This window comes from Loxodonta africana, chromosome 27, assembly GCF_030014295.1.
Source record: "Loxodonta africana isolate mLoxAfr1 chromosome 27, mLoxAfr1.hap2, whole genome shotgun sequence".
Classification (NCBI taxonomy): domain Eukaryota; kingdom Metazoa; phylum Chordata; class Mammalia; order Proboscidea; family Elephantidae; genus Loxodonta; species Loxodonta africana.
Window position 1 is genome coordinate 5487712 of NC_087368.1, and position 25000 is coordinate 5512711.

The 25000-nt window shown below is 43.9% G+C and overlaps 1 long non-coding RNA gene across 2 annotated transcripts in view; it reads right to left on the bottom strand.

Annotated features, from left to right (window-relative positions):
* Window positions 1-25000, bottom strand: part of LOC104847334 (uncharacterized) — a 763513-nt gene that overhangs the window by 156523 nt on the left and 581990 nt on the right. Inside the window, exon 7 of one of the 2 annotated variants that reach the window (XR_010319536.1) lies at window positions 3777-4332. The exons of the other annotated variant lie outside the window; for it this stretch is intronic. This is a non-coding gene — a long non-coding RNA (uncharacterized LOC104847334). Of the gene's footprint in view, window positions 1-3776; window positions 4333-25000 lie in introns of those variants that run through there. 2 annotated transcript variants of the gene reach the window in all.

A 25000-nucleotide genomic window follows, 5' to 3' on the forward strand; every position in this document is an offset into this window, starting at 1 on the left:
AGGGAAATAAGAGCCTTTACACAAACAGATATATGCACACCCATGTTTATTGCAGCTCTGTTTACAATAGCAAAAAGCTGGAAGCAACCAAGGTGTCCATCAACAGATGAATGGTTAAATAAATTATGGTATATTCACACAATGGGATACTACGCATCGATAAAGAACAGTGACGAATCTGTGAAACATTTCATAACATGGAGGAATCTGGAAGGCATTATGCTGAGTGAAATTAGTCAGATGCAAAAGGACAAATATTGTATAAGACCACTATTCTAAGATCTTGAGAAATAGTATAAACTGAGAAGAACACATTCTTTTCTGGTTACAAGAGGGGGGAGGGAGGGAGTATGGGACAGGGTTATTTACTGATTAGTTAACTGATTAGTTAGTAGATAAGAATTACTTTAGGTGAACGGAAGGACAATACTCAATACAGGGAAGGTCAGCTCAACTGGACTGGACCAAAAGCAAAGAAGTTTCCAGGATAAACTGAATGCTTCGAAGGTCAGTGGAGCAAAGGCGGGGGTTTGCGGACTATGGCTTAAGGGGACTTCTAAGTCAATTGGCAAAATAAATTCTATTATGAAAACATTCTGCATCACACTTTGAAGTGTGGCATCTGGGGTCTTAAATGCTAACAAGCGGCCATCTAAGATGCATCAATTGGTCTCAACCCACGTGGATCAAAGGAGAACGAAAAACACCAAGGTCACACAATAACTATGAGCCCAAGAGACAGAAAAGGCCACATGAACTAGAGACTTAGATCATCCTGAGACCAGAAGAACTGGATGGTGCCTGGCCAACCAATGACTGCCCTGACAGGGAGCACAACAGAGAACCCATGTGGGAGCAGAAGAACAGTGGGATGCAGACCTCAAATTCTCATAAAAAGACCAGACTTAATGGTCTGACTGAGACTAGAAGAATCTCGGCAGTCATGGTCCCCAAACCTTCTATTGGCCCAGGGCAGGAACCATTCCCGAAGATAACTCATCAGACATGGAAGGGACTGGACAATGCATTGGAGAGAGATGCTGATGAAGAGTGAGCTACTTGTATCAGGTGAAACTTGAGACTGGGTTGGCATCTCCTGTCTGGAGGGGAGATGGGAGGGTAGAGAGGGTTAGAAACTGGCAAAAAGGTCACGAAAGGCAAGACTGGAGGGAGGGAGCGGGCTGACTCATTAGGGGGAGAGTAAATGGGAGTATGTAGTAAGGTGTATATAGGTTTATGTGTGACAGACTGACTCGATTTGTAAACTTTCACTTAAAGCACAATAAAAATTATTAAAAAAAAAAAAACTTAACACCTAGTACTATAAATGCAGGGCAGACAGAAGATGAAAAAACAAGGCTACCTGTCTAAGACGGCTTCTCCACGTATTAGATCCAAGATTTGTCCACGTCTGTCATAAACTTTGCAAGTGTGTCTAACACTACAGAGACCAAAAACACAGCAAGGGTGAATGCTAGCCTTCCAGGATGGTTTACATCTAATTCCTGCACTGCCCGTCTTAGAGTCAAGTTGCTGCTTTCTATCAAAATAACGTAGATCACTCAGGTCTAGGTTAGGATTACAGCCTTTTTCACCTTTTCAACACACAGTTCTGAAGAGTAATAAAAGAACACACGGATCATAGTCAAGCATTTATGAAAAGCCTATGTGAAGACAACGTTTTTCCATATTCCAAAAGAGAGGAGACAGAAACCTAAAGGCTCTAGAACGAAGAGACTTTTCCAAAAAGTTTTTGGTCTGCATTAATCACCTGCAACAACTCTTCTGGATCAGCAGTCATTTGAAAAGACACTTTGATTTTGGAGGTTACTTCTCTGTGTCCTCTGGTCCAATTATACATGAGTCACTTTCACATCACGAGATCGCCCCACCAAGTGCACTTTCCTGACTGCTCTTCTGAACAGCCTCCTTCCTGCCTCCTCCACCCTCCTCTTTCTTTCCTCTCCAAAAGAAAGCCTTCATCCAGAATACACTGTCACAATAAACTAGGACAGGATGCCTTCAAATAAACTCAGATGCCACTACTGTTTACCATTTCCCACACCACTAAGCCTTTACCCTTCTCCAAATTCCCACTGCCCCTCACTTACTGCCATCACAAAGATTAAGAGTGATCTTTGGGTCTTGGAAATGTGGGCAGATAGGTATTGTTTCTGAGCACTTACACATCCCCCTAGTTGCCACGCAGTTCTGTGCACATTACTTCCTTACACTGTGTCTACAGGTAGGGAAACTGAGGCACGATGAGGTTAAATCATTAAAATACAATCCCAGAGAAACTCAGAGCAAGAATAAAGTCCTATCTCCCACTGGAGTCACTCTCAACTGGGGCTCTTTTGGTGCCCCTCCCCGCTCATGCAGACATCTGCCATGTCTGGAGACATTTTTGATTGTCACAATTCGGGAGGGGGGCAGTGCTACTGGCATCCAGTGAGCAGAGGCCAGTGATGCTGCTAAACATCCTACAACTCCCCCTTCCCCCCGCCCCCGCAACAAACAAGAACTGTCTGGATCAAAATGTCAACTGCATTGACCTAATCTCTAGGACTACGTTCTTTGGCCCCTAATTGATACTTAAAGAATGGCTTACTCTACAATTTTATCATTGTACAGCATTTACACATGCCAGTCAAGTGCTATTTCTGACATGTTATACTTTAAAAAAAACATAGTTTTTAGTTACTCTTAAAAAAATAATTTTTTTTTTTTTAAAACAGATGATATAGGGAGCCATAGAGGCAAATGAGTAGAGCTCACAAAGCCCAACTCTTTTCCTTTATTGAGAAAACCTGGCAAAGACCAGCTCCTTTCCTTAGCAACCTCCATCCCGAGCTGTGGTCTGCCTGTGCCTGGCTGCTCACCTGGATTCTTCAGTTGCTGACATGCTCTTGCAGCTGCCTTTTCTCTGCTTTGCTCATCCCCACACACATGCTTCACTCCACAGCAGTAATGATGTACACTGATGGAAATCTCCAGAGATCTACAGCCCCTACTTGTCTGTTTTGCTCAGTAAATTACATTCATTACCGAGCCATGTGAGGAACCTAAGGACATCAGCCTTTCTGGCTGCCCTCTGTCTGAGGCTGGGCAATGGGACATTATCTAGTAAGGGCTCCAAATTACTATCCTAAGCTGAAAACAACACTCCAACCAGTTTTTAAGCTGAATACAATTTTTCTTTTTTAATTTTTCACTCCCTGTCCCTCTTTCCTAACCATCCTTGGCTCTGCCTAGATTTCTATTAGTTGTAATTTTCTCTTCAAGGAGTCTGCTTTGAGTTCAAGCTGGAGAAGCTGGAGAGCTCAAAAAGAGATGTGGTATCTTTTCTACTCCTTCTTCCAAGACTTCGACCTGGACTCTCAGAAGGGTACACCAAACAGTGACTTTGTCCTTCTGGCCTCAAAACTCTTCAGCACAAATGAGAGCTCAAAGGCAGCCTTGGTCATAATGCTCCCAATGCCAATGCCTGATTCACTGTTGTTAGGTGCCATCAGATTCCCAGGTTTTTCTCCCAGCTGGTGCGTGGGTTTGAACTGCCAACCTTATGGTTAGCAGCCAAGTGCTTAACCTTTGCGCCACCAGAGCTCCTTGCCTGATTCACTAGGAACTGTAAATAGATGAGTAAATGGACATGTGACTGCCAGTGACAAAGGATAAAGTGGAACTTGCAGAACCATGTGCTTTGCTAATGCTATTATCCACCAAACCTGGAATCCTCAACTCTTTGGCAAGCTGTTTCCTTTCTAGAAAAGGTAATTAACAAAAGAACAGCTAAGGAAAGTGATCCACAGAGAAGGAGGATGGTGGTTGAGGGAATGTGAGCTGGCAGAGCTAACAACCTGATATGGTACAGGAAAAGGGCAATCAGACCTGGTTCCATTCTCGACAACACACCTCAGGAAGTCCCAACAACCCTTCCCTGGTTCTAGGAAAATCATGTCTCATGTCAATAAATCCCTTATGATGCCTGACATATTTCCACCCACATAATGAATTCCATCCTATCACCCAAAACCTAATGGTTTTCTCTTCACAATTATTCACTGGCATAGTGTCTATGAGTTGAATCAACAGAGGCTTTGGGAACCTTTCACAGGCAGGGTATTCCATTGCACTAATTCCAAGAGGCTGGAGAGACAAGAGTCCCTATGACCTGGCAAAGTCAGAGTAACAGTGGCAGCCACTGCCTTTGCCTTACCCTGAAGTAGGGAGTGTGACAGCCTTCAAACACATCTTCACAATCCATCAGCTCTGCTGCTTTTCACCACTCACTCACTTCTGCATGCTGGACCACGATCAATCAATCACCAACTGCCAGAGACAAAAAAAGGAATGAATGCATTAGGCCAACAGACCCACGACTTCAATTACTAAGTCACTGCTCGAGTGTATTTGTTAAAGTTGGCTAAGTGCTGAAGAAATAGACCCAAACACAGATAATGGCTCAAGCTCAAAATAAAAGTTTACTTCTAGCTCCTGTACTGTCTGTCACTGAGGTGGGCCTCCTCCTCTAGGTCTGTCACTGAGGTGGGCCTCCTCAATGCAGTGATCCAGGGACCCAGGCTGACAAGTCTTGCCATCTCTGAAACAATTCTTAAGGTTGCTCTGGGGTGAGGCGGGGCCAAGATGGTGGAATAGTCAGATGCTTCCAGGACCCCTCTTACAACAAAGACTTGAAAAAACAAGTGAAATGGTTATATATATGACAAGGGAGGATCTCTGAACACCAAAGGCAAAGTTCAGAAGTCAGACTGAGTGGCAGGGGAACGGAGAGATGGGTCAGAAGCTGCAAGGAGTTGCTGGACCTGACTCGGCAGGAACCAGTGCCCCTCAGGCACAATCCTCCAGAGCAACTGCAGCAGGGCTGGTGGTGGCATTCAGGACGTGGTTTCCTCAGGGAGAGACAGCCAGCCGCACAGTCTACTCACACCTCCCAAACCACAGAAGAACAGCTCTCTCGGCAAAAGCTAAGTACTTGCGTTTATTTAACGTATCCCCAAGCCACCAAGCCAGCTTCAGTGGCCATTGATTTCCCTGGGCCTGAGATAGGTCCTGATGCACACCCTGAGCCATTCTCCCGGCCTTGGGGGAAAAGATAATCTGCCAGCTCCACTAAGCTGGGGAGCTCAGGACAGAAGCGGCTCCTGTCCAGGCACAAATGGTCCGTGAACTTTGAATACCTTTAACCCCTGCATGGAGCTGTGTGGGCCCATTTCAGATTAGGCCCTTGTTGGTAGACCGCAACGGTGCATCTGCTTGAGATCTGACTTTAACAGTCTCAGCTGTGTGGTGGAGAGGTGGGTTTTTGATGTTTGACAACTCTTTGACTCTTAAACAGGGTCCTAACCTACCTACATCAGGGGCCTGAGGACTGGTGGCTCCACCCATGTCACCTAGCCACCCACGACAGGGGTCCAAGGGTAAGTCATTCCTACCAGTCCTTACAACCAAAAGCATTCGGTGCCCGTGGTCCAGCTGCAGAACCCACCGAACTCTGCGTCCTAGGGAACAGGGACACACTTTCCTCACAGACACTCGGGGGATGGCTGGCAGCCCCCTGCCTTATTCAGAGCATGACCCCCTTCTGCAACCAGATACCTGTGCCTACACCAATCTCCCCTTCCCCTCAAAGACCAAGGTTGTTCTGGGGAGTTCACTCCTTTCAAGCCAGCTAGAAGTGGAAAACACAATGGAGGAGCTGCATGGGAGTTATCTTGTTGAGTTTGTCTCTTTTCCCCAGAAATGGATCTCAGTACCTCCCACTTCCACTCACATTATGCAGGCTAGAGCTATCCACATGAACTGCTGGGCAGCTAGGAATCTCTGTTGTACAAGGCTGACTCCAGCCCAACCAGGAAGATAGCATTACATTTGTTGTTGTTGTTGTTAGGTGCCGTCAATTCTGACTCACAGAGACCCTGTGTACAACAGAATGAAACATTGCCTGGTCCTGTGCCATCCTCCCAATCATTGCTGTGTTTGAGCTCACTGTTTCAGTCAGTGTGTCAATCCATGTCATTGAGGGCTTTCCTCTTTTTTGGTGACCTTCTATTTTTCCAAGCATGATGTTCTTCAGGGGCTCGACCCTCCTGATCATATGTCCAAAGCATGTGAGATGAAGTTTTGCTATCCTCACTTCTAATGAGCATTCTGGCTACATCAGGTTTAGAGCAAGAAATTTGGGATAAGACACAAGCACAGTAACCTTGCCTTAGTTACTTAACAACTCTGAGTCTTGATTTCCCCATCTGTAAAATACCCTGTCTTCCTCTGAGGGTCATTGCTGTTATTGTTGTTAGGTACTGTTTGCATCCCTGCTTTCAATTCCTTGGGCCATATGCTTAGGATTGGAACTGCTGGCTCATATGATAGTTCTACGTTGAACTTTTTTGAGGAACCACCAAACTGTTTTCCACAGCGACTATGGCATTTTGCATTCCCACCAGTAATGAACGAGGGTTCCAATTTCTCCACATCCTTGCAAACACCTGTTATTTTCCTTTTTTTTTTTTATTATAGCCATTCTAGTGGGGGTGAGGTGGTATGTCTTTCTGGTTTTGATTTGCATCTCCCTAAATTTTTTTTTTTTAAGGACTAACAATGTTGAGCTAGCACCAGCAGAATTTTGGAATTCGTCATCGGTAGTAAAAACAAGCTCATCAGTTCATTTGAAGAGAGACAGAAATAAACCTCCAATTAACTGAACATAGAATACGAACTAAAAGAGGAAGCAGGTGACTGGCGTACTGGCATCAAAGGCAGTGTACTCTCCCTGGGTCAGGGTCAAAGCTGAGGTCCTCATTATACACTGTAACCTCCCCTTCACTGGCAACAGCACCCATCTCCCTCAAACATCATGTCTACAAAATTCACCTCAAAGAACAGCCATCTAGTTATTTCAGAAAAGAGAATGGATGAATGAACCCTGGCTCGTGAGGTCAATAAAACCAATGTTCAAGTTTTGGGTTGTGAATACAATCTCAAAGGGACAGAATTTAAGAAAATCCATACTTATTAGAAAGTTCCAAGTTCTAGAAGAAACTGATTTCAGAATAACTTTGACCTGCCTTCTGTGCCAGCCCTGAAGTATACTGACTAATTAACCAACACTATTTTTACTAGTACTCTCACGCCTACCTTCAAGGTTTATAATTACTGGATATTGATCAGGTTTAAAAGTCACATGTATGTTTCCAGAATCCCACCCATGTGTGTAGACTAGGTTTACAGGCAACGAATTAGAAACTATGAAGTTATGGGGAATTTTAATTGAATCATGATTTCAACTTCAGGTTCAATTACCCAATTTATGCAACCCAAAATTCAAAACCTGTATTATGATGCTTAATTGTTAGGTTACATCCCGCCTTCTCCCCCACTACACACGCAAACACACACACACACACACACCCCTAGCAAAGTAACCACAACCATCCCTCAGTCTCCACAAAACCCATTATTTCAACCTTACGTAAACAATTTGGCTTTCACAACTATTTTCTTTGAGCTTCTCTTTGACTGAGATCTCACAAAGCCTCTCAAGATCCTGTAGACTAGAGGCTACACACTGCTAGTTTGCCAGCTCCATTATTTCACCTCCTCCAGGAATTCCCAGAGACAGCAGTGCCACCTGCTGGTAGGGAAGGCACAATCTGCTTTCTGGAAGCCCATGGGTGACAGGAATGGCAGCCTAGATTTCTGTCTTTGGGAGCCTTTCTTTTCTAGAGCACATCATAAGCATAAGCTACCATCTGAGATGTGTAACCTCCACAGGAGCCTCCACTGTGACTTGCAGGTCGTCTGGAAGCCATGTAAAGCAAAGCCAGGCTGGCCAACGATGAGGCACTTCTGCCTGGAAATGCCTCCTCAATCTTGCAAATGCAAGAGCCTCACTGAATTCAACATTTCCTGGCTCTCCTTTTCCCCCACTGCTTCAGTATCAGATAACAGCACTCTCAGCCCCCACCTGTAGCTGTGCTATCTAGCTCTACCTTACATCCTAAGGAAGGTGCTCAGACCCCTCCCAATGTGAAGGCTCTTACAGGTACACAATGTGACACAGATCCTTCTCAAGGGATACTACTGCTTAGGCATGCAAGTCAGACTCTAATCTTTCATTCACTCTCCATCCTCCCCGCGCCTAACCCAAGGGACAGAAAGGACAGGAAGGAAATGATTTTGTTATTGTTTTGAAAGTAACACTAGTGAGCTTTCATTGATTCAGAGAGTAAACCCTTGTGCTATAGGTCACTGATACATGCTGCGTCCCTCAAGATGCACTCAGCCTGCCGATCTTCCTGGTTTCCCTTGCTTAACCTGATCAGTGTTTTTCAACCTTTTCACAGCCCCTTCCACAGGTGAACGTAAGAACTGCACGCCCTTTGTGTAGTTTTCACAGGCAGTCCCCAGTTACAAAGGTCCCACTAACATGCAACCTGTAGTTACAAACCAATCCCCATAAAGCCTATTTATATTAAAAATTTGAGGTATATACAATGGCTCGTAATAATAAACAGGTGCTACTTTGCAAAGAGCATTAAAACACTCTTATTATCACCATATTATCAGTTAAAGATATTTTAGTGTATCTGGAAATGAGTCTTTAATGCTTTTTATGTCTACAAAAGGAACACTACGTGCTAAGACAAACATTTGGTTAACTAACATTAGATACAAACCGTACCTAACTGTTCCGGCTTATGTACAAATTCAACTTAAAGACAGATTTAGGAACGGAGCTCCTTCTTAATCCGGGGACTGCCTGCATGACAAAAATGACATTTTTTTTTTTTTTTAGATCTCAAAGCATATACTTTTTCAAGTTATACCACCTCTCTCAACCTTCAGAATTCCTTCCCTCACCATCACCAATACCAACTTAAAAATTTTAGACAAAATTTTAAATTACCAATAATTTGCTTTGTGTTCCAAACTATTAGCCAACAACCTATATTTCACTTTACTAGGGACAGTTGTTCCCAGCGAGCTTGAGCTTCGCAGCAACTTCTTTTACTTCCATTCACCTCAGAGTTCTCATCTCTTTAACAGATCCAAGTGCTCCCTCTTCAATTTTTTTTTTAACTTGCCAAGCTAATTGATTGCCTATCAAGTATAGACATTTTGCCAGTATGCAAGGGTGGATTAGCCAGTAAGCAAGGTGTACAACAGGGTTAATTGTGTTTACTCACTAATCAGTAGTGAACAATTTCACGGGGGTTTCATCACACCTTTGATGTGGTGAAAAACAGGGAAAATTCTGACTACAGATTAGTAGGTAGGCACAAGTAAACCCGTGTGTACCTTGCTCATTGGATAAACCATCGCTGGAGTATGTCTTACATGTTTGAAAATCATAGTGTTTCCTAAAGAAACAAATTTGTAGGGAGAAGAGGAATAAAAGGGCTTGGAAAAGGTATCAGGGTGTCTCCAAGGAATCAGGTAAATAAAGATCTTTGTCAGTCTCATGCCAGAATAAATTCTAAGTGGATTACATTCAAACTCCAGAATACAGTAAAATTAACACTAGTTAACCACTGGAAAACTGAAGGGACTTTTTATGTTTCACTGTAAGGATGTACAGTATGCCCTTCCTATTGCAGGTCTGCAGAAATGGAGAAGAGAGGTGGGGGATACCCTGCAGTTTTAATCTGCTCTGAAACTCCTGCACGCACTTCCCCTTTTCAAAGCGTGGTTTACAGGAGATAATCCCTCCCCGCACATCCCTCTTCTGCCAGCCAAATGGTCGTCTTCAAACACACACTTTTCAAAGAACTGAGGAAGTCTGAAGAGGCTTAATTTAGACCCTGCCTTCCTCACCCTACAGCCCAGTAACATGCAGAAGATAACTAATTTCCCTCTTGAACAGCCCCAGAAAAGCCTCGGTTTACAGCGACCCCCCCCCCCCACCCTCACACACACACAAAATCCTGTCTTCTTGAACAAGAATCTCAGTGTGCTGATCTGGTCTGCCCTTCACTGCAGGCATTTCCTTCCTCACAATTTACCAGTCACTAGTGAAGCGTCTCATTTAGATCTGCTCCGCCAGCGCCCAGCTACTTAGAACATTTTTACCTTTGTAATGAATCTCTGGGTCCCTTCAGCCCACTCAGAGTGCCCACCTGCGGGGAACCTGGGCCCTTCAGCCCACTCAGAGCGCCCAACTGCGGGGATCCTGGGCCCTTCAGCCCACTCAGAGCGCCCAACTGCGGGGAACCTGGGCCCTTCAGCCCACTCAGAGCCCCCAACTGCGGGGAACCTGGGCCCTGCACCCCACTCAGAACGCCCGACTGCGGGGAACCTGGGCCCTTCAGCCCCCTCAGAGCACCCGACTGCGGGGAACCTCGGCCCTTCAGCCCTCTCAGAGCACCCAACTGCGGGGAACCTGGGCCCTTCAGCCCACTCAGAGCGTCCAACTGCGTTGAAACTGGGCCCTGCAGCCCACTCAGAGCGCCCACCTGCGGGGAACCTGGGCCGAGGACTCGCCTGCAGGTCAAGCGACCAGAGAAGCTTCTCCAGGCGGCACTCGGGCTCGGTCTCCGGGTCACGCCGCCCCCACCCCGCCCGCACCAGGGAAGAGGGTCTGCGTCCACCTCAGAATCGGGGATCCCGGGGTGGGGGAGGGGCGTGTGAATCCCCGCCCGCCCCACCCCGCCCATCCCGCTCGCCCCGCCCCGCCCTGCCTATCCCGATCGCGCAGACCCCGCGAACGTGCGATGGGACCAGCAGCTCCGCGGCGTCGCTCACCTCGGAAGAAACGCTCCGGCTTCCTCCGACGCTCCGGGGAAAAAAAACAAAACAAACAAACAAACAAAAAAAACCCTGCCGCTCTTTCAACTTTTGAGACCTCTTCCTCCAGTGATGCAGAGCATTCCAGTGACTGACTAAGCAGGGGGTGTCCTGCTGAGGCTCATAGTTTGGGCACCGACTGAGGGAAAAAACCCGCTAAGGAAACCCACTGCTGTGGTGTCAATTTGGACTCATAGAACCCTACAGGACAGAGAAGAACTGCCCCATAGGGTTTCCAAGGCAGTAAATCTTTAGGGAAGCAGACTGCTTTGTCCCAGGAGCAGCTGGTGGATTGGAACCCCTGACCTTTCACCGCTGTGCTGTGTTTAATTCCCACACCAACCACCCACCCTTAGGCTAAGGCACAACAACCTATGCCAACTTGGGGTTGGGGTATGGAAAGTAGAAATGGCGACTGTATGACCCTTGGAAATAACAGGACTGTGTTCTGAAATATTGGGCATGTGTTTCTGAGTGGCAGCTGGGCCAGACTCTGGCATAAAGTCCCCCCTACTTTATGTAATTTACAGTGTGGCCTACAGCTACAAGGGCAAGTTCAGGAAGGGCACTTGGAGTATAGGAAAAACATGCAGGGACCTGATGCTTGCAGTGTAAGCTAGAGTGATTGTACACTAACCTGCCTTAAAACCCACTGCCGTCGAGTCGATTCCGATTCATAGCGACCCTATAGGACAGGGTAGGACTGCCCTGTGGAGTTTCCAAGGAGCGCCTGGTGGATTCGAACTGCTGGCATTCTGGTTAGCAGCCATAGCAAACCTGCCTTAGAAGTCTTAAAAATTTTCCCAGATGCTCTTCTGTAATTCCAGAGTCAGGACGTCAAGAAGCCCATTGCCACCGCCATCTCTCACACTTGACCTGAACTTAGTGTACAGACTGGCCATCTAGAAGCTTTGTGGTTCAGCATAGCCAAGCTCTTATTACCCAGTGTTGTACTGATGTGGCTCAAGAGTCTAAGTGCTAAATTCTCTAAAGCCTTCAGACCAGGTGGTGTGATATTCCACCACATTGCTTCAAGCAGTTCTCTCTCACTATTCATCAAGGGGACTAAACTGCCACTTAGAGAGAACTTCATCCTTGTCAGTGTGTCTTAGTGCTAGAAGTGAAGCCCAGTGAGTAACCTTGGACATTGTTCATCACATTGCTCAGTACCAGGCCAGGCATAGCACAAAATTCAGAGTTTCTGGGAGCACATTAAATCAAGTATAGCACCAGTTCTGGTTACAGCAGGAATAAACAGATGTCCAAGCAAGAAAAACACATTTGAAGTCTCAAAGAAAATCTCCTTTGCTGTCTTCTAAGGTCGCTATGAGTTGGAATCAACTCAATGGCAATGGGTTTGATTTTGGGTTTATCGTTAAATCAGTGGTTCTCACGCGTGGCTGTACAGTAAAGGTTTTCAAGGGTATAGATTTTGGGCCCCTGTGCCCAGAGATTCTGATTGGGGTGAGGCGTGGAACCTGCATAGCGATAGGTTTACAAAGCTTCGCAGGTGATTTGCTCTCCAGCATGTGTGAGAACACCTGCATAAGTTCCTAGATCAATGGAGTCATTCCTTCACAAGGAACAGTCAGCTCTGCAACACAGAACACTAATGACGTGAAGACTGTGAAAACAGAGGGCATGTTGCACACAACATGTGAGAAGAGATAAGGAAGGCCAAAAATAACTCACAGGAAATAAATACACCAAGGACAGTTCAGCAGTACAAACTGAAAAGCCAGGTTCATAACTCAGTTTCATTCCAGTTGATTAGCTAAATATTTCAGAAAGAACCTGTTATCTTTGTTAACCATGCCAAGCTGACCAGCTCTCTAGTGATATCTTCACTTATTCTATGCCCCTCTTACCAAAAGCAAATTCCTGGTTGAATATCATTAACAGTTATTCTCTGAGGCTTTTCCCAAAGTGTGTAACAGAGTCACCAGGGGTACTTGTTAAAATGCAGATTCCCAGGACCCACCCCAGAGCCTCCTGTTACCTTTTCTCATGTAACAATCCTGAAGTCAGTATTGGTTAAATGGGAGTCCAAACTGGACCTCCTGATAGAGAGCACCTACACACAGGCAAGGCCTCAAGTAGAAGACCTATGCTATTAGTTTGCCATGCTGGCTAAATAAAGGAGGGCCATTCCATTTAATAAAACTCCAGGAGATTCTCAGTTCTCTTTACTGGGATTGTATGAAGTTCTGTCATTATTATTATCATTATTTTTAATAAGGCATCGGGATGCTGTTGTTGCACAGAGTTTTTCTACGGAATGATGTGTAATGCAGTGGAGCTTGACTCAGTTTTTAACTCAATTAGTGAGGTCCCCTCAGAACGCTCTGCTAACAACAGCCATCTTTTTCTAAAGTGACTTTATTTGTGACACCAAAAATGCGGAAGCCCAATGCGTGAGCCTTCAAACTAGCTTCTTTCTAGCTCTGACGCTTTAAAAAATATATTTCACAGCATCCAAATGGGGGAAGAATGTTTTTTGCCTTGTAAACTTCTGGCTCCATCTATTGGGGAAATTAAGGACAGATTTCACTGGTATTTAACTAGCATGAATAATGTGAACTTTTAACTAGGAAAAAAAACATTTGTTTTTCTCTTTATGGGTGTCATCATTATAAAGAGAGGCAACAGGAAGCAAAGAGATGCTTACCTGAGGATATAAATTTGTAAAAAGGACATCCAGGCCCTCATTCATTTTCTGTTTCTCGGTCTACTTGCCTCACGTACATAACTCGACTATTCTGTCTCAGGAAATGGCTATGTTAGGATGTGATATAAATCCCGAGTGATCGCAAGCACTTTCTTCCCCCCCCAGAAATTGCTGAACAAGAGATTGGGGTATATTTGAAAAGAAAAGAAAGAGATAAGATATAAACACCCCACCAATTTGCCAAGTCCCCAGAAATCCGCCCATTGGTCTGTTGTGAGCAAAACCTCTGTAGACTCCTTTATAATTGCTAATTACACTTTTATCTCTCTAGGAATAAACAGCTTCTCTAAATGCAATTGATTTCATTCACAAAGACTCACAGGTTATCCAAAAATTTACTCTGTAACATGTTATACCTATGTGTCTGTCTTTTGGAAATGCTGGTGGCGTAGAGGTTAAGTGCTATGACCACTGACAAAAAGGTCTGCAGTTCGAATCCACCAGGAGCTCCTTGGAAACTGTATAGGGCAGTTCTACTCTATCCTAGAGAGTTTCTATGAGTCAGAATCAACTTGACAGCAAAGAGTTTTAGTTGTGTTTTAATAGCTGTTGCTTTTTTTTTTTTTTTTTGTCATCCAGTGTAATCCTGTACAGATTTAGTTTTAACCTAACACACAGCTTAGATAAAATGATTTTCTTTATAGTCTCTATACGTTGTTACTTTTAAAAAATATATTTCAGACTTAAGGAATGTGTAGGTAATATACGATATAGCCTTCTATAGCCCCCCCTTCAACTCATGAAAGAAAACGTTATAAACACAGTCAAAACTCCGTGAACCACTCCCAAGACGTTTACTTTTTAGAAGGAGAATTCACAATAAGCAAGCTTAGCCACAAAGGAAAGAGAATGGCTTATGTAAGGAAACATCATGTTGTATACAAGTAATAAACAACATAAATATAAATGGACAAAGTTCTTTCTGAACAAAATGTTTGGAAATTCCAAACTGGTATAAGAGCATGATGACAGAGCTGGAGATTCCACGTGGTCCACCCAACCCTTGTGTTTTACAGTTACAGATTTGGAGCTGGAAAGCAGGTAACCTTTGGAGGGCAGCACAGGTAATTAGGAGCAGGCCTAAGGTGAGGGATCAGATCTCATTCATTCAACAAACACACTCCATGACCCCTGTCTTTCAGCTCATTTTAGAAGAGAAGTAAGCCATCACAGGTCAAGATTAAAAAGTCTTGTATTGCAAGTGAGGCACACATCATGGCAAGAAAGCAAATAGGACCACCACTTCTGATTGATGGAAACAGGGAAGAATTTTTGCAAGAAGTAATGCCTTAACTGAATTCCAAAGAACTAGTAAGAGCTTCCAGCCAAGGGTATTCCAGGCCTGGGGAACAGGCCATATAAAAAGCACGGAAGCATGGAACACTGGGGAAGAGAAAATAGTTTAACTAGGTGTGAGAGGGGAAGAGGGTGAAATGATTGAAAGGTGGTGTTGTTCTACTTAGGTGCTGTCAAGTCAATTATGATTCATACTGCCCCTAGGTACAACAGAAAGAATATTGCCCAGTCCTGTGTCACCCTCACAATCATTGTTATGCTTGAGCTCACTGTTGCAGCCACTGTGTCAATCCATCTCATTGAGGGGCTTCCTCTTTCTCCCTGATATTCTACTTTACCAAGCGTGATATCCTCCAGGGACTGGTCCCTCCTGATAACATGTCCAAAATAAGCGAGACAAAGTCTCACCATCGTTGCTTCTACGGGGCATTCTGGCTGTATTTCTTTCAAGGCAAATTTATTCCTTCTTCTGGCAGCCTGTGGTATATTCAATATTCCTCGCCAACACCATAATTCAAAGGCATCAATTCTCCTTCGGTCTCTCTTATTCATTGTCCCGCTTTCACATATGAAGCGACTGGAAACACCATGGCTTGGGTCAGGCATACCCTAGTCCTTAAGGACTTTAAAGTGACATCTTTGCTTTTTGACACTTTAAAGAGATCTCTTGCAGCAGATTTTCCCAGTGCTGTGCATCTTTTGATTATTTGACTGCTGCTTCGGTAGACGTGATTGTGGATCCAAATAAAATGAAATCTTCGACAACTTCAGTCTTCTCTTTGTTTATCGTGATGTTGTTTATTGGTCCAGTTGTGAGGATTTTTGTTTTCTTCCTGTTGAGGTATACATCATACTAAAGGCTGTGGTCTTCCTCAGTAAGTGCTTCAAGTCCTCTCACTTTCAGCAAGCAACGTTGTGTCATCTGTATATGGCAGGATGTTAATGAGTCTTCCTCCAATACTGATTCCCTGTTCTTCTTCGTATAGTCCAGCTTCTCAGATTATTTACTCAGCATACAGATTAAATAAATATGGTGAAAGGATACAACCCTGACACACACCTTTCTTGATTTGAAATCATGCAGTATCCACTTGTGCTGTTCTAAAGACTGCCTCTTGCTTTATGTACAGGTTTCTCATGAGCACGATTAAGTGTTCTGAAATGCCCACTCTTGGCAATGTTACCCATAAACTGTTGGATCCACACAGTCTAATGCCTTTGCATAGTCAATAAACTACAGGTAAACGTTGTTATAGTATTTTCTGCTTTCAGCCAAGGTCCATCTGACATCATTCCACATCCCCTTCTGAATCTAGTTTGAATTTCTGGCAGCTCCCTGGCAATGTACTGCTGCAACCATTTTTGAGTTATCTTCAGCAAAATTTTACTTATTACAATATTAGTGATATTGTTCAATAATTTCTGCATTCTGTTGGATCACCTTTCTTTGGAATGGGCATGAATATGGATCTCTTCCAGTCGGTTGGCCAGGTAGCTGTTGCCAAATTTCTTGGTAGAAATGAGTGGGTGCTTCCAGCATTGTATCTGCTTGTTGAAACATTTCTATTGATTTCCCCTCAACTCCTGGAGCCTTGTTTTCCACCAATGCCTTCAGTGCAGCTTGGACATCTTCCTTCAGTACCATTGGTTCTCGATCATATGCTACCTCCTGAAATAGTTGAATTTTGACCAGTTATTTTTGGCACAGCGACTCTGTGTATTCCTTCCATCATCTTTTGATGCTTCCTTCTTGTTCAGTTTTTTACCTGTAGAATGCTTCAATATTGCACCTTGAGGCTTGAATTTTTTCTTCAATTCTTTCACCTTGAGAAGTGCCGAGCTTATTCTTCCCTTTTGGTTTTCTAACTCCAGGTCTTCCACATTTCATTATAAACTTTACTTTGTCTTCTTGGATGCCATTTGAAATCTTCTGTTCAGCTCTTTTACTCATCATTTCTTCCATTTGCTTTAGCTACACGATGTTCACGAGTAAGTTTCAGAGTCTCTTCTGACAACCATTTTGGTCTTTTCTTTTTTTTTGTCTTTTTAAGGACCTTTTGCTGTCTTCGTGTATGATGTCCTTTATGCATGATCCTACAACTTATCTGCTCTTCATTCATTAGTGTTCAGTGCATCAAATCTGTTCTGGAGATGGTCTCTAAATTCAGGTTGGCTATACTCAAGGGTGTACTTTGGCTCTTGTGGACTTGTTTTAATTTTCTTCACCTTCAACTTGAACTTGCATATGAGTAATTGATGGCCTGCTCTGCAGTCAGCCCCAGCCTTGTGCTGACTGATGATACTGAATGTCTCAGTTGTCTCCACATATATAGATTCCAGATATGTCGATTTTATTCCTTTGTATTCCATCTGGCAAGGTCTACGTGTGTAGTCATCATTTATGTTGCTGAGAAAAGGTATTTGCAATGAATAGTTTACTGGTCTTGCAAAATTCTATCATGCAATCTCCCACATAGTTTCTATCACCAAGGCCATATTTTTCAACTACTAATGCTTCATCTGTGTTTCCAACTTTCTCCTTCCAATCACCAGTAATTACCAATGCATCTCGATTGCATATTTGATCAATTTCAGGCTGCAGAATTGGTAAAAATCTTCAATTTCTTCATCTCTGTCATTAGTGGTTGGTGTGTAAATTTGAATAATATTTGCCTTAACTGATCTTCCTTGTTGTTGTTGTTGTAGTTAGGCGCTGTCGAGTCAGTTCCAATTCATAGCAACCCTATGCACAACAGAACGAAACACTGCCTGGTCCTAAGCATCCTTAACAATCATTGTTATGGTTGAGCTCATTGTTGCAGTCACTGTGTCAATCCACCTTGTTGAGGGTCTTCCTCTTTTCCAGTGACCCTGTACTCTGCCAAGCATGATGCCCTTCTCCAGGGACTGATCCCTCCTGACAACATCTCCAAAGTATGTAAGATGCAGTCTCGCCATCCTTGCTTCTAAGGAGGATTCTGGCTGTACATCTTCCAAGACAGATTTGTTCATTCTTTTGGCAGTCTATGGTATATTCAATATTCTTCGCCAACGCCACAATTCGAAGGCGTCAATTCTTCTTCAGTCTTCCTTATTCATTGTCCAGCTTTCACATGCATATGATGCGATTGAAAATACCATGGCTTGGGTCAGGCCCACCTTAGTCTTCAAGGTGACACCTTTGCTTTTCAACAAATGAAAGAGGTCCGTTGCAGCAGATTCACCCAATTCAATGCGTCTTTTGATTTCTTGACTGCTGCTTCCATGGCTATTGATGGTGGATCCAAGTAAAATGAAATCCTTGACAACTTCAATCTTTTCTCTGTTTATCATGATATAGCTCATTGGACCAGTTGTGAGGATTGTTTTTCTTTATGTTGAGGTGCAATCCATACTGAAGGCTGTGCTCTTTGATTTTCATTAGTAAGTGCTTCAAGTCCTTTTCACTTTCAGCAAGCCAGGTTGTGTCATCTGCATAATGCAGGTTGTTAATGAGCCTTCCTCCAATCCTGATGCCTGTTCATCTTCATATAGTCCACCTTCTCGTATTATTTGCTCAGTGTACAGATTGAATACGCATGATGAAAGAATACAACCTTGACGCACACCTTTCCTGACTTTAAACCAATCAGTATCCTCTTGTTCTGTCTGAACAACTGCCTCTTGATCTATGTAAACATTCCTCATGAGCACAATTAAGTGCTCTGGAATTCCCATTCTTCGCAATGTTATCCATAATTTGTTATGATCCACACAGTCGAATGCCTTTGCATAGTCAATAAAACACAGGTAAACATCCTTCTGGTATTCTCTGCTTTCAACCAGGATCCATCTGCCATCAGCAATGATATTCCTGGTTCTACGTCCTCTTCTGAAACCAGCCTGAATTTCTGGCAGTTCTCTCTCTGTTGATGTACTGCTGCAGCTGTTTTTGAATGATCTTCAGCAAAATTTTGCTTGTGTGTGATATTAATGATATTGTTCTATAATTTCCACATTCGGTTGGATCACCTTTCTTAGGAATAGGCATAAATATGGATCTCTTCCAGTCAGTTGGCCAGGAAGTTGTCTTCCATATTTCTTCGCATAGACGAGTGAGCACCTCCAGTGCTGCATCTGTTTGTTGAAACATCTCAATTGATATTCCATCAATTCCTGGAGCCTTGTTTTTCACCCATGACTTCAGAGCAGCTTGGACTTCTTCCTTCAGTACCATCGGTTCCTGATATATGCCACCTCTTGAAATAGTTGAATATTGCCTAATTCTTTTTGGTATAATGACTCTGTGTGTTCCTTCCATCTTCTTTTGATGTTTCCTGCGTCGTTTAATATTTTTCCCATGGAATCTTTCACTGTTGCAACTCGAGGCTTGAATTTTTTCTTCAGTTCTTTCAGCTTGAGAAACGCCGAGCGTGTTCTTCTCTTTTGATTTTGCATCTCCAGCTCTTTGCACATGTTCTTATAATACTTTATTTTGTCTTCTCGAGAGCCCCTTTGAAATCTTCTGTTCAGTTCTTTTACTTCATCAATTCTTCCTTTTGCTTTAGCTGCTCGATGCTCAAGAACAAGTTTCAGAGTCTCCTCTGACATCCACCTTGGTCTTTTCTTTCTTTCTTGTTTTCTCAGTGACCTCTTGCTTTCTCCAAAGTTGATGTCCTTGATGTCATTCCACAACTCACCTGGTCTTTGGTCACTAGTGTTCAATGCGTCAAATCTATTCTTGAGATGGTCTCTAAATTCAGGTGGGATATACTCAAGGTCATATTTTGGCTGTCGTGGGCTTGCTCTGATTTTCTTCACTTTCAGCTTGAACTTGCATATGAGCAATTGATGGTCTGTTCCACAGTCGGCCCCTGGCCTTGTTCTGACTGATGATATTGAGCTTTTCCATCGTCTCTTCCAGAAAAAAAAAAATTTTTTTTTTTTATGTAGTCAGTTTGATTTCTGTGCGTTCCATCTGGCGAGGTCCATGTGTATAGTCACCATTTATGTTGGTGAAGGAAAATGTTTGCAATGAAGAAGTCGCTGGTGTTGCAAAATTCTATCGTTCGATCTCCGGCATTTTTCACACATTGTTCATCACAAAGGCCATATTTTCCAACTACTGATCCTTCTTCTTTGTTTCCATCTTTCGCATTCCAATCACCAGTAATTATCAAAGCATCTTGATTGCATGTTCAATCAATTTCAGACTGCAGCAGCTGATAAAAATCTTCTATTTCTTCATCTTTGGCCCTAGTGCTTGGTACGTAAATTTGAATAACAGTCGCATTAACTGGTCTTCCTTGTAGGCATATGGATATTATCCTATCACTGACAGCGTTGTACTTAAGGATAGATCTTGAAACATTCTTTCTGACAGTGAATGCAATACCATTCCTCTTCAAGTTGTCATTGCCAGCACAGTAGACTATATGATTGTCCAATTCAAAATGGCCAATACCAGTCCATTTCAGGTCACTAATGCCTAGGGTATCGATGTTTATGCATTCCATTTCAGTTTTGACGATTTCCAATTTTCCTAGATTCGTACTTCATACATTCCAGGTTCCGATTATTAACGGATGTTTGCAGCTGTTTCTTCTCATTTTGACTCATGCCACATCAGCAAATGAAGGCCCCGAAAGCTTTACTTCATTCACATCATTAAGGTTCACCCTACTTTGAGGAGGCAGCTCTTCCCCAGTCATCTTCTGAGTGCCTTCCAACCTGGGGAGCTCATCTTCCAGCACTATATCAGACAATGTTCCACTGCTATTCATAAGGTTTTCACTGGCTAATTCTTTTCACAAGTAGACTGCCGGGTCCTTCTTCCTAGTCTGTCTTAGTCTGGAAGCTCAGCTGAAACCTGTCCTCCATGGGTTACCCTACTGGTGTCTGAATACCAGCGGCTAGCTTCCAGCATCACAGCAACACACATGTGGGGGCTACCTTATTTAGTCCCTCTTTATTGATTATTGTCATCTTTCACATAATGACATCACTGATTCCCTGTTTTCAGCTTTTTTTATCTTTATTTTTGTGCTTTCCCTATCTGAGTTGATGTCTGAATGCTCTGTTCTGTGTCCTAGTGCTCTGTTGATATCTAACATTATTGATTTTCTAACTAGAGAATTCCCTTTATTATTTCTTGTAGTTTTGGTTTGGTTTTTGCACATTCCCTAAGCTTGTGTTTATCTGGAAATGATTTCATTTCGCCTTCATATTTGAGAGACAGTTTTGCTGGATACATGATTCTTGGCTGGCAATTTTTCTCCTTCGATGCTCCATATATGTCCTCCCACTGCATTCTTGCCTACATTGTGTCTGCCGAGTAGTCCGAACTTATTCTTATTCATTCTCCTTTGTAGATGATGTTTTTGCTTATCCCTGGCTGCTCTTAAAATTTTCTCATTATCTTTGGTTTTGGCAAGAATGATGATAATACGTCTTGGTGACTTTCTTTTGGGACCTACAGTGTATGGGGTTCTAGGATAGATATCCTTTTATCTTTCACTATGTCAGGGAAGTTTTCTGCCAACACACCTTCAACAATTCTCTCTGTATTTTCTCTTATCCCTCCCTGTTCTTGTATGTAAATCACTCACAAGTTATTCTTCTTGATAGAGTCTGACGTGATTCTCCATTCCACCTCCTCAATTCTGTTACTCTGACTTCCTATTGTGTTGTCTAATTCTATAATTTTATTGTTAATCTTGTCAATTTCTGAATGCTGTCTCTATGGATTCTTGCAGCTTATTAATTTTTCATTATGTTCTTGAACAATCTTAAGTTCTAAACTGCTTTATCTGTGTGTTCCTTGGCTTTTCTGTATGTTGCCTGATGTCATCCCTGATGTCTTCATGTGTTCTGTATATTAATCTTTTGTATTCTACATCTGGCAATTCCAGGAATACATCTTCATCCGGGAGAGTCCTTGATTCTGTTTTTGGGAGTTTGCTGAAGCCAGCACAGTCTGCTTCTTTTATGTGATTTGATATCAACTGCTGTCTCCGAGCCATCTGTAAGTTCTTGTAATAATTTATTTTATGTTTTCTCACTGTGTCCTAGCTTCTTGCTTTGCTTTCTTTCAATATACCCAAATAGGCTACTAGAGTGTGCTAACTTGATTATTGGAGCCTTTTTTTTTTTTTTTGAAGCACTAATGTCCTCTTACCAGATGGTTAGAGCTGTTACCAGGTATATGAGCCTAAGAGTCCATTCACTATTCTTGGGTGGATTCAGCTCAGGTGTCCTGACAGTCGGTCACCTAGTGCGTGCTGTAGGCTCTCACCTGCTATCTTAGAGAGGTAGTGATAATGGTTGTATGCACTGGTTTCTGGTAGCAGCAGGGGGTCACACTCTAAGGATGGCAGGGTACTGACAGTCTTCCCCCAAGTGTCAGTGAGGAAGGAGAGTCTCTGTTCTCTACAGTGCTCTGGTGGGTGGGCTCTTTAGCTGTACCTTAGGCACCCAGTGCTTATCCCTGTAAAGACTGGTAGGTACCACTATCCTCAGAGCCCTTTCAGGAGTGGCTAGGTGGCATGGGTGGAGCCTCAGCCCTCAGGTCTCTGCTGTGGGTAGGTGAGGGCTCTGTTTAATAGACAGAGTGGTTTCAGACCTCCAAAACCTGCCTCTCCACCACACAGCTGAAACCATTACAGTCAGATCTCTAACAGATAAGCCCATGCATGATAATAGCCACCTGGATCCATGTAGGGGTGAAAGCCAAAGTCTGTGGATCACTTATGCCTGGACTGGAGCCACTTCTCCTCTGAGCTTCCAGTTTAGGGGAGTTGGGAAAGTATTTTCCCCATGTTTGTTAATTGGTTCCATCTCCCAGTCCTGGAGAATGGCTCAGAGAGGGTGCAACAGGTTCTATCTCAGGCCCAGGGAATTCACCAGCTAATGAATCCTGCTGGGGCAGAGGCAGGAGGGATCAGATAGATAGGACAGAGTACTTTCAGAAGAAAGAGCTATTAGATCCTTGTGGTAAATTAGACAAAATCATGTATCTTGTACCGAGAGTGCTCTTTTATCACAGATTCCAGGATGCGTGTAGCCTGTGTGCACTGGCTGGTACCCACCAACATGGCCCCAGGGGGTTAGGGCTGCATTCCGTGCTTGCCTTCTTCCGCTAAAGCAGCTGTGTCCTAAACTCCACAGCCAGATCAGCGGCTGTCACACCAGGGGATCGGGGTGCTGGCACTTCATTTGCCTTTTTTCACTGAAGCAGCTGCTTCTAAAATGCTGTGGCCAGCCCTGCTGTAGACACACCACAGGGTCAGGGGTGTGCCACTTAGCTTGCATTCTTTTGCTGAGTCTGCCGTGTCTCAGGAAACCACCATCAGCCCTGCCACATTTGCACTGAAGAACGGTGCCGAGGAATCGGAGCTGAGGTGCTGTGTGGGCTCAGCAACTCGTCACTGCTTCTCCACTGTCTCTTGCTCCTCTGTTACTGAGATCAATTCCTTAGTTCTGTGTTTGATCCTCAGGGTTCGTAGACTGTCACATATATAATCGATTCACTTGTTTTTTCGGGTCTTTTTTGCAAGAGGGTTCAGGGGAAGCTTCTGACTAGTTAGCCATCCTGGCCCCGCCTCCTGAATCTGAATTTGACACGGCACAAACAGGGGAACCAGCCCTAGGCCCCGGAATTGACCTCGGGGGAAGCCCAGCCAGTGCACGCAGGCAGCGCAGCAACTCAGCTGACAGGAGAAGTCGCCGTGAGGCAGTGACTGGTTTGGGATCCTGGAGTGCGGCATCCCAGCCTGGGAACCTTGGCACTGGGCTTTGGACTGGGAGAGGAGGAACTGACCACGGCTTCTGAGACAGTACAAACACAGGACGCAGGCCTGACCCTCGGGGGCAATCTTGACCCAGCCAACGCACACAGGCTACGCACCGCTCGGGAATCTCAGATAAATCAGTCATCCCCAAGCAAGATAAGTAACTTTGTCTATATTCCAGGGTGCTACCCTCTCCTATTTTTCTGATCCCTCCCCTCCCCTTCCCAAGCAGCTTCATTAACATTGGAATTTTCTGAGCCAGAGAGTGAAGTGCTCTGCCATTTTTTTATCTTTTGGTCTTTTCCTAACCCATCCTCCTGGCCAGACAGAAGCAGCAACAAAAAACCCAGGGACCAAAAGTCCTTCCCTGACTTCCCGAAATTGGACTAAAAATACAGAACCAGCTCCAGCCAAGCATATGAGATCCACAGTCTTGGGCTTTCATCCCTACAGGGAACAAGGTGGCTATTATAATGCAAAGGCAAATCTGATAGTGATCTGACTGTAATTGTTTTAGCGGATTACTGAAAAGACAAGTTTCCCAGGTCTGATATCTCTGCATATTAAACAGAGCCCTCACTGACCCACATCAGGGACCTGAGGGCTGAAGCTCCCCCCAGACCACCTAGCCTCCTGCCTTAGGGGTCTGAGGATGGTGACACCTACCAATCTGTAGAGGGGCATGCATTGGATGCCTAAGGTACATCTGCAGAGCCCACCCACCAAAGTGCTTTAGGAGGAGAGACACACCTACCTCACTGGCACTGGGGGGAAGCCTGTCAGCATCCTCCCCCCCATGCAGTGTGACCCCCCTCCTGCCACTAGAATCTGGTGCATGCAACTATCACCACTACTCCTCTAGGTGGATAGGTGACAGTCTGCACCAAACACTTGGTGACCGAAAATCAGATTCTACTCAAGAATAGTGAATGGACTCTTAGGCTTCTATATCTGGTAACAGCCCAAACCAGCTGGTAATAGGACATAAGTGATTCAAGGGCTACAATAATCAATACAGCGCAATCTAGTAGCCCATCTACGTATATTGAAAGAAAACAAAATAAGATAAGACTCAGGGAGCAAATATAAAATAAATCATTACAATTTCCTATAGATGGCTCGGAGACAGCAGTCGATATCAAACCACATAAAGAAGCAGACCATGATTGCTTCTACAACTCCCCAAACTAAAGAATCAAAATCTTTCCCAAATGCAGATACAATCCTGGAATTGCCAGATGCAGAATATAAAAAACTAATTTACAAAATGCTTCAAGACATCAGGGATGACCTCATAAATGAAATAAGGAAACCTACAGAAAAAGCCAAGGAAGACACTGATAAAGCAGTTGAAGAAATCAAAAAGATTATTCAAGAACATAGTGGAAACATTAATAAGCTG